The sequence below is a fragment of the Taeniopygia guttata genome, chromosome 1 (assembly GCF_048771995.1).
Source record: "Taeniopygia guttata chromosome 1, bTaeGut7.mat, whole genome shotgun sequence".
Taxonomy (NCBI): Eukaryota; Metazoa; Chordata; class Aves; order Passeriformes; family Estrildidae; genus Taeniopygia; species Taeniopygia guttata.
Window position 1 is genome coordinate 64,296,004 of NC_133024.1, and position 18,521 is coordinate 64,314,524.

Sequence of the window (18,521 nt, forward strand, 5' to 3'; positions counted from 1 at the left end):
AAGAAAATCACTTCCACAAATCTCAGTCCAAAAGTGATTTGGCATGCCTCAAAAAGGCAAAATTTTACTGTCTTTGCATTAGCTGACATTTAGAAAGATACCAGAAAATATCCCAGATTTAGAGTTTGCCTGGCTTACCCTGAGCCACTCAGTGTTAAGTAACTCAATGTCAATGTTGAGTGCACACAATCCTGTGTGCACTGTACAGTGAGAGACATTGAGCTGACACTGATAATGGTCAGCTAAATATGGGTTTGCTTTTTTCTTCTTCATCCATATTAGATTATCCAGAACATCTGCCATAGCCTCGTATAGGCTCATTGGCTCATTCTTACATTCTTGATGTCTTGACATATGCTGGATCAGTGACAAAAGGCAGTTAAAATAAAGCATTGGCTACATATTTGAAGAATACTGAATACTGTTGGTTGAAGTACCAATTAAAATCTTAGTGCTTATAAACAATTTCTTTCTTCGCTTCAGAAATAGTATTGTGTTGAACCTTAGAGCCAGCTCCAGGTAATATGTTACCAGATTTTGGATTCTTTGGTACTCCTTCAGATAAAGAGGGCTCTAGTAATAATGAGATGGTTGTGTGAGTAAGATTACCAGGATCAACAAGGATTTTAAGGACCTGGAGTGGCATTCCTCTAAAACTGCCTTTTTGATTAGCTTTGATGTAGTCTTCTCAAACTCTGCTATCAAGAAATCCAGCCAGTACTTTTTGTGTGATGGCAGCCGAAGCTACAAGTAACATAAAGGTGAATCTGGAATTGAAATGGTTTCCTGCTTTTGGTTGTCTGAGTACCTGCGTCTATGCTGAAGTTTCTTTGTGGACACAAAAGATCAGTTTCCAAGCAGAATCCCCACCACGAAAGACACTTCTGAGATTAATGTGCACACCTACCAGGTGTGAGTCATTGTGCTGAGAGCTTCTCGTCCCTCTCTTGTTTTCACAGGTGTAGCAACTACCTGGTTACACGAATGCAAATGAATAGAGGATGACACCCATTAGATGTGACTGACCTAATTCTCTCATCCACACAAGTGGAAAGCAATCAGTGGAAACAACTAGATTTATAGTTGTGAAAAAAAGCATTGAAGGCAAATGAAAGATCTGACCTAGCTGGAAAATCTGCCTGTAAATCCATCAGTAAACTCTTTGGATTTTTCTCTTCCCTAGAAAATAACTAGAAGCAAAGTTCCTAGGTATCAGGGGCAATGATAGAGCACTTTAAATGCCAGAAATTTTAACAGTATATAGTGCTTGCCATAAAGGCTGTCCCCATGAGGTCCAGATGCTTATGGGTCTTTGTTCATAGGGCTGGGGGGATCCACAGGCTCCAGGCAGGGCAGTAGCCTTATCATACACCTTTGGCTACTGACTCACAATAAGCTTCACCTCCACATGCCACAGGCATTGAGAAGATGTAGAGATTAGAGGGAAATGGGGCAAACATCAGATCAGCATAAAACCATAGAAATGGCTAGCAGCAGACAGTTCCAGCTGAGCTGGGTGTTCAGTTACTGTTATTTAGGCTTTCTGTGAAGCAAATACTGGGTAAGAAGCAAAATCAACATCATATAACCCACACAGCTTTTAACTGAAGCATGGTAGCAATGGCACCTGCTCACAGCACACATCAATCTCATCTATAAGTACTTTCATCATTGCAGAGCACAGTTACAGCTGTCTCCTAAAATAATATTATTTTGTTGAGTGATGAATGACATTGTGAAATATTACCTATAATCAACATCCATTATGGCAAAGCTCATTAGATTTCTGACAAATCTAGTGTTGACAGCACTTTAATTTTGTTTTATTGCCTTCTTTTATCTACACAATTTCTATCTCTGGTTTACAGTTAATGAAAGACAGCAGAACTGCACTGTGCTTGAGAATCAGAAAAATAAGTAATCATCTTTTTAAAAGTCCGTGATTTAGGCCATAGGAACAGCGGGTACTAAACAACGCAGTCATTGAAAAGGTGATTAAAGTTTAATAAAACTGTCAAGTGAAATAAACCAATTTCCTTGCAAAATATTCTGTTTGCCAGGTGCCTGGACTTCAGCTGTTAAAAAATTCTCTTTCCACAGTCTGCTTAAATGTGTAGCAGACTAATGTTGTGACTGCCAAGGCACAATTCAGTTTTTTCAGTTTTTTTGCATGATCTGTTGAGACTTGCTAATAAGGCTGCTAAAACAACATATTCAGAAGCCACTATAACAAGAACTATGTAGGATAAATGCACTTTTACTTAATTAATTGCTAAAAACATTCTTATTTCTCACTGTTCAAATTAGACATTGAAGCCTGGTCTTTCATCCCAGGCTTCACTGAAGATGCAATTCTCCATCTATCCTGTCATCTGCAAATGTCCAAACTATGTTGCTATCTGTCTGAATTGATGGAGCTTTGCAGCACTTTTCCCATATGCATATGATTATACAAAATCCAAGGTAGTAAGAAATCAAACACATGCATATGGATATAAAATCTATAGTCTCTAAAATCAGTAATCCCCACAACCATCTGAAACAACTTCATATCACAAGACTCTATTAAATTAGAAATTGGTTGTTATTAGTAGATTACTAATTATTAATTGACTTGCTATGCAGTACCTGAGGTAACATTTTATGATTTTTTTTACAGGTTGTATTCTCTGTAGAGCTGTAGGTGAGTTAATAGAGAATGATTCATCAGTGACATATTCCCGTGATTCTGCCCGACATATCAGTGTGTGCCCTGCACGTCAGACCTTTCCTCCACATTCTCCAGTGACCTGTTTGAAGAAAACAGCTCAAACAACAAACTGGGTTTCTTGAAGGTCAGGATGTTCCTGAGGGATTCACAGTTACGAGAACATCACCATGTTCTTTAATGAGAACATCACCTTGCCTCTCACAAGGTTTTGCCGTGCAAAGCACATCAGCTCCCTGACTCAGGAGCAGCCCTGATCAACAGGAGTGAGAGACCTCAAATAATGAGGCAACAATAACACCCTGGCACTGCCCTGAGTTGGAAAGGCAATCTGGCTCTCAGGAAGGCAAGCTTTTATGGGGGCACTCTGGAAATATGATGTGGCCTTGAGAGGGGAGAAATGTCCCTGAACAAGCCTGTCTATTCATCTCCTAGCAGAGCAGGCTTTTCTCTGATTTTAGAGGCAGCCAGAAATACCCAGCCAGCCAAATGCCAACTACATAGGAAATGAAAAGAACAGCTAAGTCTATAATGGCTTCTGTGTCTTGGTGCTATTTGAGATATCCTGTCCTCTCCCCACATTCTTCCCAATGATTATTCCTTTTGCTTGCAACTGCCTTTAAATTGTATTGCAAGGTTCTTGGGAAGAGGGTGGGTGTCTCTGTGTGTCTGTATTAGGTCAGCTTCATGTGTGAATTTTGTGTTCCACACACAAGTACTGCTACTATGGCTAAAACATACACATATAAAAGAGCTCTCTTGATGGGATAGCATTAACTTCCCCTGCGAAAGTTCAAAGCAAAGACAGCAAAATATGCAAAATTAAAAGATTGTATGAATGTCTTGAATTTTTAATTTCCCCATATTTTCTCTGTGCTTATGACAGATGTGCGAATTTACACAAAGCTTTAATCATTACTAGATAGTAAGAACTGGAAAGCTTTTATGAAGACACACCCATATGCAATTTTAGCTGGAGACTCCTAAAGATAATGAGATAAACTTAATATTTTTTTTCCCTTGTGCTTGGCTTTTCAATAATACTGCCAACATATATTGTATAATGTACAGCATTATCTGTACAAACCCACCACAAAGTAAGACCATAGGAAAAATAAGATATGCTACATTTAAGAAAAAATAATTTTGTTTCTTTATGCTTTTTGTTTCTTTATGCTTTTTTTCAATCGTTTTGAAAAAAGTGTGCATAGCTTTTTAGTAAGGAACATGCATGAATTTTTCAGCATACAGAAATCAGGCTTTGTAGCAAGATCCTTATTAGCTGATAATGCCTGGCGTTCCACTGAATGCACTGCTAAAGCATCACAGCCCTGCTACCTGGAGCAGGGCTACCAGTGAGGTTAATTCCTCCACTCTCACACTGATAAATATCCAAGATTTGAATCTGCTGCCTGGTAGTTTAGATCAAGATTACAGAGTTAGGCTTTCTCCCTTTCCGGCTTAACAAAAAAAATCCACCAAAAAGCCAAGAAGGGATACTAAGATAAAAACAAGTATTTCCAGAGGGTTGCATTTATTTTATTCTGTAACAAAGGAATTTTTTTTTTCTGAGGACTCATTTTAAGACTGTCAAAAAGTATAGGAAACAACAGCTTAGGTTCATAAAATTCTTAGTGCTGGTGGTGACAATGCTGAAGTAATAAGCAGGAGAAGGAATTTTAGTCTAATAACCTGGGCCACCAAGGGCTTTATGCTCATTTTGATTTCTGTATGTTAAACATGTCTTTCTGAAAAAGCTGTATTTAGCAAAAGTTGAGATTTTTATGCTCAGAGTGTTGTCTAGACAAGGAATGGTCACCCTTTAATTCTTGATCTGCACTGTCTCAATGGCCTAGAACAGTCCTCAGGCCTCCAAAGGCCTGAGGACTTTGAATTCTTTATGGTGGGAAAAATCAAACCACCATGTACTGCTAAGACTGCCATTGCTAACTTGCCCAGTGGAATCCTACCCTGCAAAATGAAGTTCTAGAATGCTGGGGGAGCTGTTGCAAATTGGTCCCAAAGCTTACAGGAGATTCTGATATGCAGCTTGCAAAGTCAGGATCTTTTGGCTACCCATGTTCTTGAACATCTTGTTTCTGCTTTTCTTCCCCCTAGGAGATAGATCTTTTGGATAGACATGTACAGGAATTGTTGCACAGTATTTTTCTCCTGCAAATCTTTCACTGCTGGATTTCCAGGAGGATGAAGCAAACTGACCTGGCCTCACGTTGGCTCAATACACCTCCTTAATCCACAACCTAACACGTACGGCATTCTCTCAGACCACCTTTTGCTGATTTGAAGGAAGACGAAGGATACCATCTTTCCCTCTTTTGCTTTTATCACTGTTGGAACAAAGAGGTTTATTCTTGTTTTCTCCCTCTGGTGAGCAAAAAAAAGATAAACCATAGGACTTAGAAACTCACAGAAAAGCTCAGATATGTAGCTAAAAAGAAAAACAAAGAGCTGGCTGCTGCAAGGCACTGCAGGAAGGCAAAGCTGGTAGGGTGCCTATGCACAGCACCCCCTCTGGGTCTAATGGATGAAGCTAATGTGAGAAGAAAGTAGCAAAAATATGATAAGGATGTTTGTCTTCAGTGCTCTTTGTTCTCTGTTTTAGCATTTACCAGGCACCTTCTCTGCTGCTCAAATCTGTAACTTGATTTTTTAAAAATATCTATAGCTTTTTTGTTATTACTAAAAAATAATAGCAGTCTATTTCAAAGAAATTGTTACTGCACCTGAAGGTCTGTGTAGATTTTAGCCCTACTGCTGTAAGAATCAAAATATCTGGTCTTCTAATCTGCAGTGTGTTTTACTAATAGACTGCAACACGTTTGTAACCCAAGGCCAGAGTACAGCAGTGACAGCCACACGTTTCTTCAGTTCCACGGCAAGTTGTAACACTGCTGATGTTAGCTGCTGAGAATGCTTCCAGCTGATGTGCAATCCTGCTAATTAGGACTAGTGTACACATCAACTAGTCCTTGACTTGTAGACACCCATACCAAAACCAAATACATGGGGGGCCTCTCCCACTGGTAACAGCTTCTCTAAGAAGCCTTTCATAAATGGCTCTTTAAAAGCTGCCTTCTCTATGTGCCTATTGACATTTGTGTATTGATCAACATAGAATATTTATATGCAGCTTCCAGCTGATACTAGTCTCAGAAGAAAAGAGTCAATGAGTGATGCATGTTGTTTGTTTACTTACTGTCTCCAAGTCACAAACCAAATATTTTTCCAGCTTTAGCTAGAAAACAGTGAAGTGATAGTATTTATTTCATTTATGGGAACACAGGACACTATTTCTTAGTATAAATTTAATTTATAAAGGTGGTGTAAAGGTGGTGTACACCAGGAGTACTAAGGTATTACTAATGATTTTCTGGCTTAGAATTTGTTTGAAGGACATACAAACAAATTCAAGGTGATGGCTAAGTGTAATTTAAGCTGTAATGCAGTCTCCTAATGAGAGTTTATGTCTACTCTGTGCAATGATGACTGCTGAAACAGATAACACTGACACATCTAGAAAACTAAAGCAGTAGAAAAGATGGTATCACCACATTATTCATTATTTTTATGCCTTTTTCCAAAGGAAGCAAACTAGGAAAAAAATACGGAGATAAGCAGGGTTTCAAAATCATTTTGGCAATGATAACATACTTATTTAGGACACCTCATTCAAAAAAGTTTTGCACCCAGAGATTTTAATTAACTGCATATACCAGACAAAGGAATCACAGAAACTCAGCCATTTCTGAGGAAGAGCTCAAGCGATCCTACAGATAAAGGATGAGCTGTGAAAATCAGCTTCTCTAGCTGATACACAGGACTAGCTGCTTACATCAAAGCTGCAGGGTCAGTGTAGGCAGCTCCCCCTCAGGCCAGTGGGATGTACCATGGGGACAGGCTGGGAAACACAAGAACTTTTTAGCTCTTTAGGTCTTGGCAGGGGTGAAGCAAGATGCAGTCCGTCAGTTTTCAAGCAACTGCTGTTGGAGGAGCTCCCACAGCACACGCCTGCCCCAGATCTCACACACAGCCTTATGTGCCTTTACACACCAAGCTGGGCTGGACCTCTCCCTGTCCCTCTCCCTGTCCTTGGCTGCCTGTCTGGTGCTCCTCCGTTACCCCTCAATGCCACCCAGCACTCTCACAGCTGCCACCACTGCCTGATACCTCAGCGACTCCCAGCACAGCTGGCACCCCACATCACCTGGGCCTCATTCCTGCAGATTTGCAGCTCTTTCAGCAGACACACCTTCCCACAGTTTTCCAAATTATTGATCCTGACTGTCACTTGTGAAAGAAATGCAGCTGCTTTGACAAAGGGAGAGCAGTGCTGGAGTACCTGCCTGAACATCCCCACCACTCCTGGACTTTCTCAGGAGCCAGTGTGACAATACAGCTTGGTGGCCCTGCATACCTTCTTGTTTCTGTCTGGAGACTGAAAACACTTCAGTTTTCAAGTGCTTCACAGAAATCCTGTATATTGTACCTGTCTCACAGGGAGACACTTCTGGGCTCTGTAGAAAGTGAATCACAAGACATGAACAAGGCCTTGGACATAAATCCTTTTCTGCTTCCAGCTTCAGAGCTCTCGGCCCTCACCAACTGCAGCCACCACTGCTGCTCCTCAGACAGGGGCTACTGCACAAAGTGGGCAATTTGTCTGGCTAGCACTGCCAGCAGTAAGCCCTACACTGTGCTTTGTACTCCAGGAACACACATGGCAACAGCCTTTACAGCAATAAGCGTCTATAAGAGCGAGACAGTGGTGGGATGATCTGCTGATTCTGAGGACTGCATTCAATTATTTTACTAACAAATGTTTTATTCATAAAGTTCTATGTCCTTTATATTTTCAAAGTAGAATGTTTGTTTCAAGATGTGTCCACTAAAGTAAATTGATCAATTATGGGTTCAGGCTTAAACAGTGTATATTGTAAAATGATTAGCTAGGTTTTTCTGCAGTTAATGACAGAATTTGTTCAAGGAATTTCTGAATCAACTTCGGTTTGATGTATTTTCAGCACAATTGCCAAGTTTGATTTAACTATACCATGTGTCTGCCTGAGGTGCTTTAGATTGACCCAGGCTGAAAATGAACATTTGTTGGTCCATTACTCTTAATTATATAAACCTTCCCATTACCTAATCAAGTTTTTCTGCTTTACAGTCAGAAAGAGTACATAAGCACTAGGCTGGAGTGGGCTCTTTTCTCCTCCAGAGCCCTTACATTAACACAGGTAGTGCAATGTCCTGATTATCACTGAACTGTTAGCAAAACTTCAGTTCTCCATACATAAATGGTATTACTTCAGTCATACACTGTCTTTTGTTTCTTCCTTTCATATGATGTCAGCCTGCTAGCAGGTTCATGTTAACTTCTCTTGGTCCATCAGTCTCTTTAAAAATTTGGTTCAAGACTTTATGGCAGTGTCAGAGTCTTGTTATATCTCTATTTGAGTGCATTTAACGTAGACTAACAACTGGGACCATGCACTGATCTTAACATCAGGTGCTACTAAACAGGGTAGCATAATCAGTGCTGGCTAACAAAGTGAATAGAATTATTTTCAGTAATGTTACAAGAGTCAAGTATGTTTTATAGGAGAGAGCAGTCCATTTCCATATTTAGGGAAATGCGGTATCTGACATACTTGCTGCTTTACATGAGGTTTCTTTTTGTTATTACTTGTGTTTAATCTCTGAGATCTTTTTGTCTATAATCTTTTCTGGAAGGGAAAATTAACTGCACGGCAATAGTTGATTTGTAGAAAATGCTGATTTTACTGTAAGTGCAAAAGTTGAGAGAGAAAGATCTAATACAAGAAAATGAGACTGCTATATTTCAGAGGGGTTATAAGGGGTCTTTAAGTATTTAAAATTAGACAAAGAACTAGAAGTTGTCTCACCTCTAGTCTATATAGTCCTGTTAAAACAGAATTCAGTTCAGTAAGGATTAACTCAAATTTAGGTTGCAATTGACGCCTTAATTTAATTCCAAAAGTATTTTTTATGTACTGACTTTTTCATGCCTACCAGACAAAAAATGTATACAATATAACCTTATTTTTTTTTTAAATAAATGCTTAAAAAAAAACCCCAAGGAAACCATATAAACAACTTAACTACCCATCCTTAAAGTCAGGAGAACAATGTTCTGCTCTTGAATATCTATTTTTTTACTCAGGCAGCTCTTGAAAATACTTACAAAATATATGCAGTTGACAAGAACAGTGGAACAAGTTCCACTTGAGTAAATATGTATTGAATTTAAAGCACTTTACAAGTAAAAACAAGTCATAGAGAATGAGTATCTTCAAAAGCATATTTTCTTTAAGTTAGAATAAAGTAAGCATTTGAACAGTCCAAGAGGAACATGGCATATTGTGAGGAAAGCTAATTCACCTATCATTGTGAGATGCTGTACAGGAACTGTACAGAAGTGTTCTTTTCCTGGATGATGCAAGCCACCATGCCCAAATGCAGGTGCCTCCCTGTGCACAGAGGTGTGCCTTGCTCACAGACCCTTAGTTTTGCAGAGAGATCCACGTCCTATTGCTTCTTGTTAGCTTATGCAAACCAAATAAATGAACTAACTACTGCACACCACAGAAACAGCCTAGAGGGTATGTTTTAGATCCTTAGGGTGCTGGTGGTGCTGCATGTTCTCTGAGCTATTTTAACAAGTTTCTCAGTTCCGTGCAGCAGTTTGTCATCCCGTAAGGTCTGCAGATGACGGAAACCAGCTTTAAATGGCATAAAAGGCATTCAAACAACTGTCAAATCAAAGAGAAGGAAACAGTTCTTCATATGTTGTTTTTGTTTGGCTGGTTTTTAAACTGGGATGATTTGACTGTTAAGGTTATTATGCTCTTGGCCTTTTTGCAATTCACTAGTATGCAAACAGCATGAATTCCTGAGTATTCAAAGGATGAAGTGACTATCAGTTCATTACTCTGCAAGAGGGAAAGTGAAAGGATGTTTTGGTCCTACAGATATAGAGACTTCAAGCCAGGCTAATTCCTTAATAACATTCATTGAGATGATGCACATTTAAAAAATCCCTAGCTTTAATTAAGCTGCATATTATGTTTTCTTAAATATTTTATTAAATATATAATATTTGAGGTAATAAAATAATCATTCTGGAATAGAAGAATGTCTCAGGCACTGAGGGAATAGAGTATGAAACTCATTTAAATGTAATCATTGAGATATTACCTTGTTACTTGCATTTCAATATCATGCATATACTTTATCTTGTAGGTTAAAGAGTTCTCAGGTATAGTTATTGGGACTTGTTTGTTTTAAATTAGTCCCAGAAGGGTTTTCCTTGTATTCCCTTTATAAAAAAGGGTGGATATAAAATATTTCAATTACAATAATGCTGAAGTTGAATATAAATTCAAGAAAGTTAAAAAATACTAATTTCATTTTAGGAAAGTTTAATGTCCACTAAGTTAAGTACATATTTCTCCTTCATTCAAGAAGATTGAATGAAGAAAACAGTAATTTTACTGTAGCTTATTTACACAGTGGAACAAATTGTCAACACTTGTACTGGCAGTTTACCTAAGGAGGTACATAAAGACAATAACGAAGCTTTTGTTTGAAGTTCAGTTTTTTTATATATGCTTCAGGTACTTAAATATTGTAATAGTCAAGCTGAAATAACCATGAGGTGTGTCTGGGTAAAGGACGCAGCGTCCTAACCTAGGAAAGAGGAGTTAGCATAAACAGAGAGGTTAAGAGGTTACAAATTCTCTAGACCCTTGGATAAAATCCTACAGATGTAGGTCCATTTACAGCAGGTCAGTCCATTACATTTTAGAAGTACTTAGGTGTGTGTGTCATTGCGGTCTCATTTTTCTCTACATTTTGGCAAATTTAAAAATAAATTAAATCATACTGCAAACTAACATATTACCTAACATGTTTACTTGTATATTCAAGGTCAAGGCTCCCCACTCAGTTTCCCATCTAAGTATTAATAACAGAGCTGTGAACTTTCAGGTGTTTTTTTCATAAAACTTTTGCCACTTCTGAAGATTAGATTGAATGAACTATTGACCATTGTTACATATTATACAGCTTTTTATGATGAGATTTAATGAACTTTACTTGATATTATCCATCTTAAGAAACTTTGGAACTTTATGTCAGTTTCTGATGGCAGCTTTTGTCTATCAAACTAGTAAATATAAAAACTTTCTCATAAAATAAAAGCATAGTCATTGGATTTACAGAAATCAAGAAATTTCAAGAAATTTTCAGTCTATGGGTTAGCAAGTAATGCAGTCAAAACAAGGTTACAAATCCAGAATTACTGAATTGAAACCCAATGGTGCATTTTAGCTAAAAAGATCATGCTTACATTTTACATTATGACTTCAAGTAGATATGGCCACAGTACAACCTTCAGTGTTAGGCAGAAATATTGAAAATAGGTGTAAACATCTCTCTGCTATCCTATCATCTGCAGTACAGACGCTGAACAAAGCCTTATTTTTCACTTCAGTATTACTTTATTTCAGGCTCACTCCACTGTACATTACATAGCCATCCTGCTTTCTTTTCTGCAGTTTAGTCCACAAACAAGAGATAAAAATGTACAGAGAGCAGCAGAAAGGGTTCTTTCAATCTTTCAATAGCTTCTCCAAGGACAGTTAGCTGAAATACATAAATAATTGAACTGTGGTAGCTGAGATAAACTCAATCCTGTTTTGATTGCTGAGGCCACAGCAACAGCTTACCAGAAAAGACAATGCCAGGATCTCATTGTGCCTCCAGATCAGGTCAGCACAATCTTAAAGGTTCCTCCTTACAACTTGGGATTGTTGTGACCCAAGTGCAGCACCCAGGACTTTGCCTTGTTGAACCTCACACAATTGACCTCAGCCCTTTGGATCCAGCCTGTCCAGATCCCTCTGCAGGGCCTTCCTGCCCTCCAGCAGGTCCACAGCCCCACCTGATTTGGTGTCATCTGCAAACTGACTGAGGGGCACTGGATTCCCTTGTCCAGATCATTGATAAAGTCCTGAGCCCTGGGGAACACCGTTAGTGACCAGCTGCCAGCTGGATGTAGCTGCACTCACCGCCACTTTCTGGGCCCAAGCAGCTGGCCAGTTTTTTACCCAGTGTCCAAACCTTGAGCAGCCAGTTTCTCCAGAAGAATGCTGTGGGCAATGGTGTCAAAACCTTTACTTTGATTTACAAAGTACTGTCTGTGCTGCACAGAACCATTGCCCATGACTATTTGTCTCCTTCTTACCACCCATCTCCCTGCTCTCACTCCTCTGTGTTTTTTGTCCACTCAGCCCTTTGCAACTCACTCTGGTCTTCAGCTAGAGCATTGGACACCCAAAGCTGCATAGAATTGCAAAGCAGGCTTTTAGCAAATGAGCCCCAGGGCTCAGGTCACCCTGAAGAAAGCTGAAAGGACAAGGTGGGGACAGCCAAAACTCTGCTCACAGTAGAGTGTGTTCTGTGTATGTCTCAGATTGTGTGAGCCAGGGGGACCCAAGCTCCCTGTCCTGGGTCTTCTGAGGCTCGGCTTCATGTGGGCTGACATGTTAGGGACAGGATGCTTGTCTGTGTAGTAGCCTGGACTAGACAAATAAACACCTTCAACAGGTAGGGAGAAAAAAGAGCTAATGTTCTGAAAGGTGTCCTTGTCCCTTTACAGGACAAGGAAGGAGGTGGTGGGGTTATACTTGAGAAGATTGGTAAGGCTGGGGATAGATCATAGGAGGAGCATGTTGAACATTCATAAAGACTGTTGAATAAGTGTTTAGTTCTGTAACAGAAGGGAAGTAATTTTGTGTATCATCTAAACAAGCTTGTAGGTTGTTTAATGATACAAAAGTCTTACATAAATGGAATCTTGTATAAGATAAAAAAAAAGCCTGATTTCAGGCTAAACAAGCTAAACATTACCCTACTTTAAAAGATGTATGCACATAATCAGATTTTTATCCTTTTATATAAAAGGGTAAGTTCTATATTTCTTACTCATTATCTATAGGGCCAAAGTATAAACATCCAAGTTAGACACCTAAATGAAATGGTCAGATTTCAAATGTGTTAGTTATTCAGACATTGTCAGTCAGCACATTTCAGAATAGGACCATGCCATTTAACTGTAACAGAACAGCCAAATCGTACAAATAGGTACAGTTTTTCCTCAAAGCAATGTGAATGCTGCCATCTAGCTATACAGTATCAGCATATCTGTAGTCCAGCTCTGCTACACACAAACACATTTCAGTTTCAGTTTGAAATAGAGCAGAATAGAGATACAAAATTTCCAACTGCAATTCTGTCAATTAAAAAAGTTGACTGCAGCATTCATTATTAAAAAAAATTATAGCATTATAAAATACTATTTTGACAGTAAACTGAAAGGATAAGAACAAGGTTAAAATTATTGCATCTGGTGATGAACAGCCCTTGTGAATGACGTATTTTACAAATGCAGGGGTTTATTTTTCAAAGGTTTATACATGCCTTCAGATAAATGGACTTAATAATAAAGTTAAAAACACACATATGTAAACTGAAGTCCAGATCTGTCTTCCAGTTCAAGATTTATTTTCCAAAGATCAGCATTTCTACAAAACACTTTGTTTAAGAAATATCCATTTTGTTATGTTGGATCCATAAACTGTTTGGAAGTGTTTATGTAGTGTCAGCTGAACCCTCAGTATTCTCACAGGACTCTCTGAGTTCTGCCGTGGGCGTATGGAGGCACTTTGGGATGAACAGCACTGCACTCTCAAGATGTTGATCCACCAAGCATCCCACTGAACACCTCTTTGGATAAACAAAGGACCAAGAGACAGCAGCACATGTGCACAGGACTTGTCCTGATACTGAGAAGTCCATGGGTGGTCTCAGTACCTAGACTTGGGAACTAGAAGAATTTTCACATTTCATCCAGAGCATTATGTACAGAGTTGGGCAGAGCCAGACTGCTGTTTGAGTTTACTCAGTGGAGAACTACAATCACTCTGGTTGAACTCCTGCCCATCAATTTGAGGAGCTTGTATTTCAAAACAAATAGAGTTATATGACTCCTTCAATTTCTTTTTTTTCCTAGGTGGGGAAAACAGATGGAATTACAGGACAGATATGCCACCTAGTTAAACACACAGTCTCTAAGTACAAAGCTGTTGGGAAAGCTTCCCACTTCCCACCTGAGGAAAAAAAAATCTACTTCATCTAGCACACACATAATGAGACTCCAAATAGATTGTGAAATTTATCCAAAGACAGACCTACATAAGAGGTTTACATCTACATAAGCAGATATCTTTAATCTAGTATTTAATATAACCATGCCAAATAGGACACAAATGTGACAAATATCCCTGCATAGGATCAGTTCATAGAATTCTCTAGTCTAAAAACTGGCCAATACCAGGTTCATCAAAGGAAGACACAAGAAACCATACTGTTATTTACAAAATAACAGCCCTCAGTCCCATTCTAATTTAAGCAACAGGAGATAGGTCTGAATTTGAAATTGTGAAGAGTTGAGACTACAAGAAGATGATCCTGAACTTCCATGGGCAGGGTTGCAGACTGGCTCATCTAAACAATTAGGAAGACAGGTGTTCCCCCAGATCATCTGTAGCAAAGTCTTGATGAAATGTATTCTTCCATACAATATATCGCAAGGCCCTAATTCTGCCAATATAATTCTGTAAAGTTTGGGTTTATGTGCTTTTGTACACACACTCACACACAGGGCTAATTAAAATTATAGCTTCTTATTAAAAGATGTAGAGACTACATGCAATCAAATTACTAACTCTATTTATCACAAAGGCAAAGCCACTTGGACATTGAATAACATGGAAAAATCAACACTTGATTTTACTGGTGCTATTACATTAGTTTTCAGTTTGACATATTAGTGCTTGATGGTGGTGTGAGCCACAGAAACCAGAAGACAGAAGAGAAGTTACCTTTCATGTTCTCAAAGAAAATAATTTATGGCAAAGTGTTATGAATATGTAGATCTCTATTTCTCCTAAGCATCAAGAGTATTAAAAATATATTTAATTATGGATCTGCTTTCTAACTCTGCACTTTCAATCTTGCATTTTTAATCTCCCCGAGTGTAGCCTTCCACTCCCTTCAAAAAACTTGTAAAACAAGAAACCCAGGATAAATGTTATAATTCAGTATTATTTATTAACTGTATACAGTTTCACTCCTGCAACTATGAAGTGCAAAGTGCCCCTCAATAATCTCTCTTTTTTGACAGTGGCATACTTCTCCAACTTTGGTGCTGAAAGAAATATATTTCAACACCTCTGCTGCTTTCTGTAATGTGACTATATGTCACATAATTCTGGAAAACATGTAGCTGCTATCTAATAAAGTATCAACTATTCCAAGTGCCACAAAGGGGGCATGATAGAATAGTCACTCCATCAGCATTTGACTTTATTTTTCCTCTGAGCTGAACAACCAGCAACTCAATATGGTATCTACATGTGTGAATAACTTGAGTTTTGTGGTGCCCGGCTTTGCTGTGGTCTGTCACAGCACCTATAATCCATCCAAGAGAAGAGCATTGTGACCACTAGTCACAAAGTCTACAGAGCCAGATATTTCCCTAGTATTTCCTCTTCTGACCATTTTTCTCAACTCATTTATGTATTGCTGAATAAACAAACTGAACTCACAGTCAACTTAAGATGGTCCATCATCTGTCTCCCTTGTTCTCCCATTGCTGTCCCCATTAGCAGACCCTCCAAGAGCACATTGATCCCTTACCAGAAACATTTTCCTTAAGCTGAACTTGAGAATCATGTTTCTAGTATATCTGACTGTCAAAGATATTAAATCTGCAGTCCCATAAAGTGATCTTGGTTTTCTGTGCTTGCTCTGTAGGTACAACACAAGAACACAGTAGACTGGGGAGGCAGCATTTAGTGATTACACACATACAAATAATTGCTTCCAGCAAAAGACAGGGAATAACCTTGCACAAGATGACAGCAGCCTGACACATGCCAAATGCAGTGCACAGATGCTGCCTGGACCTGTATCTGTTTCTCTGAACTAGAGCCTCCTTCTTCCCAAGGCTGTACTGGTAACAGCCAGGTTATTCCACCACCCTTTGGGACTGGCCATCCCAGATGGGATCATCTCAGGAAGCAAATATATTTCCAGATGCTTCATACTCATCTACTCTAAGTGCATTATCCTTGCTTGTAGCTCAAGGCTGTCAACACTGCAGAGATGCTGAACATGTGTTCTTGCACCTTAACAAAGTGCCAGTTCAGTCTGAGGTCAGTGGCTGGCATAATTCTAAAAAGATGCAATATTACCTTTGTGAGACAGCTGTTATTGCTGTTTCCTCACTTGGCCTCAGGATAATTTTTCTGCAAATGATTACGGAGTTTGAAGTCAGAAAAAGGTCAACCACAGAAGGTTTTGCTATTATTAGGAGCTGTAGAATAATTATATATTCAGTTGTACCCACACAACAATGTTTTATTGTGCTTCCATCAGTGATTCAGGGGCTGCTGACTTAAAGCACTCTGTCTATGCAGCCTGATTCCCACTGGATGTGTAACCAGGTTACAGTTGTACTGGCATTTAGTGTGAGTCAATGAAATTTATTTGCATACAACTAAGTGATTTGGAAAAATTCTCACATCATTTTTACTCACAGCCTCACTCCCCCAAGTTTGTTAGCATTTACAGATAAGTTTGAGATCCCTCAATGATTTTACCGTTTGTGATGTTTAAATAGCTTAGAAATAGATATACATTCCTATATACCTTAATACAGATATATTCACAGATATTGCCTAGCTTGCATAGAACTTTATCTAATTGAAGTATAAAAAGGAGATATTTGGGGGAAATTATTTTTATGAAAGTGCAGACAAAAATTAAGCAAGCCCACAGTGAATGTTAAGAGTGAAATCACTAAAGATATAGCTTACCATAAGCAGAATTAGGATTTACAAATGGGGTTGAAGACTTGCAGAAAAAACACACAGTTTAAAATTTGCAGATTCAGGTGAGGCAAAAGCAGCTTATTTCTATAGTTGTAGGAGGGAACATGTCATGATAGCAATTTACACCTCAGTCTAATTATGACTTAAAGCAAAAGTACTGGGTCTTATATAAATGCAGATACAAGCTGCCCTGTGAAGGGGCGGGGGGGTGGTTATATAGCAGAGCAGTGTCTGGTGGAAGGAAAGCTTGACAGGGCACATGTGCCCATGTGTTCCTGTAACAGCTCAGAGCACAGCCTTGGTACTCACCTGTCCAGTTCATCCCTCCCTCGCTTCTGACACTGTTGTGCCCCTCATCAACTTCTGGACCTCACAAGGTCTGCTCCCACAAAACAGTGTTGGCAAAGGTACCCCCTGCACAGTTAAAAACCTTTAGAAGTCTTTGTCCTTTATTGTCTTCCAGTCCTGCTTCAAAAGAGAGTGTCACTTTCTGTTATAATAATGTTTTTTTATTTCCTTGTAAGCTTTGCGTATACCCACATACATAATCTAGTGACATCTGGTTACCTGAGTGCAACCTGCCATCTTCTTAAACAAATGTTTAGGGCCCTCTCCACCAGTCCAAACCCTCATCTGTCCACACACTGCTTCACAAACAAATATCGTCCTCACTGCTGTTCAGAAAAAGGAACTCTCCCTGATGTGTGGACAACTTTTTCAGGTTGCTCTCTGTTTCTGGTCAGTAGGAAAAGGATTGCAGAGTGGGCATGTGAAAAGTTTGGAACACAGAATTGTGAGGAAAATGTTATATAAGAAACCAAAATGTGTGACAAATTTCCAGAGATACTTTGGAGCTAAATGAAGCTTAGAGGTAAACCCATCTGCCAAAGGACTGGACAAAGGGCTGCTATTACATAAAGTCAGTATTTGCTATTAATTTCTTATGGTCCTGAGTGTTTTAAATGTTGATTCACAGTTGGTATACACACATAGTACATGAGAAACCAAGTTAGTGAGCCTTTACATGGCTGGAACCCAGCAAGTTCTGGAAGAGCTAGCACAGGTAAAAAGTCATGCACCATGGAATGTACCTTTGCTAGATTTAACCAGGCTAGAAACTTTCCCCTTGGAAGTGAAGCACTGATGACCAAAGCTGCAAATCAGTAATATACTGTCAGATTATATTCAGTAATTTGAGCAGCTGTTTCACTGAGAAGCTGGAAGTTTGACTGACAATGTGAGTGTTCATGCTCTAAGACAAGTGCTGGCTATTTAGTGAGAGAATTTTTCTTTTGTTTTTTCACATCACTAGTGCACAAATGCAGATCCCCCTTCCCACAGCCCAGCACTTAGGGCAGCAACCAGCTCCAGCTTTTCCAGGCCAGTAAATAAGTCTCACCAGGCATCTTTGGAGAAATACTACCTTGCTCAGTGCAGTCTGCCTCTTTGGCACAATTAAAGAGTCAAAATGAAATGAGAAAACATGGCATGAAAGGGGAGACTTCAGAATGAGAGCTTTTAGGCCTTATTTTTCCATTTGTTGGGTATTCATACCAACTCCATAACTAGAATTTGGATATATGTACTATTGTACACATATATACAGCTGATTATAGAGTTACAGATTCTTATTAAAGGATGAAAAGGTATCTGGATTTAAATCACTAACTCAATTCCTTACAAATGGCAAAGCCACTCAGCTACTGAAAAACAATAGGGAAAAAAATCCCCCTGCTATTACTGAGGCTATATATTATTTTTCAGTTTGATGTGCTGCTCTTAGATGGTGGTGAGAGCCACAGAAACCATTAGAC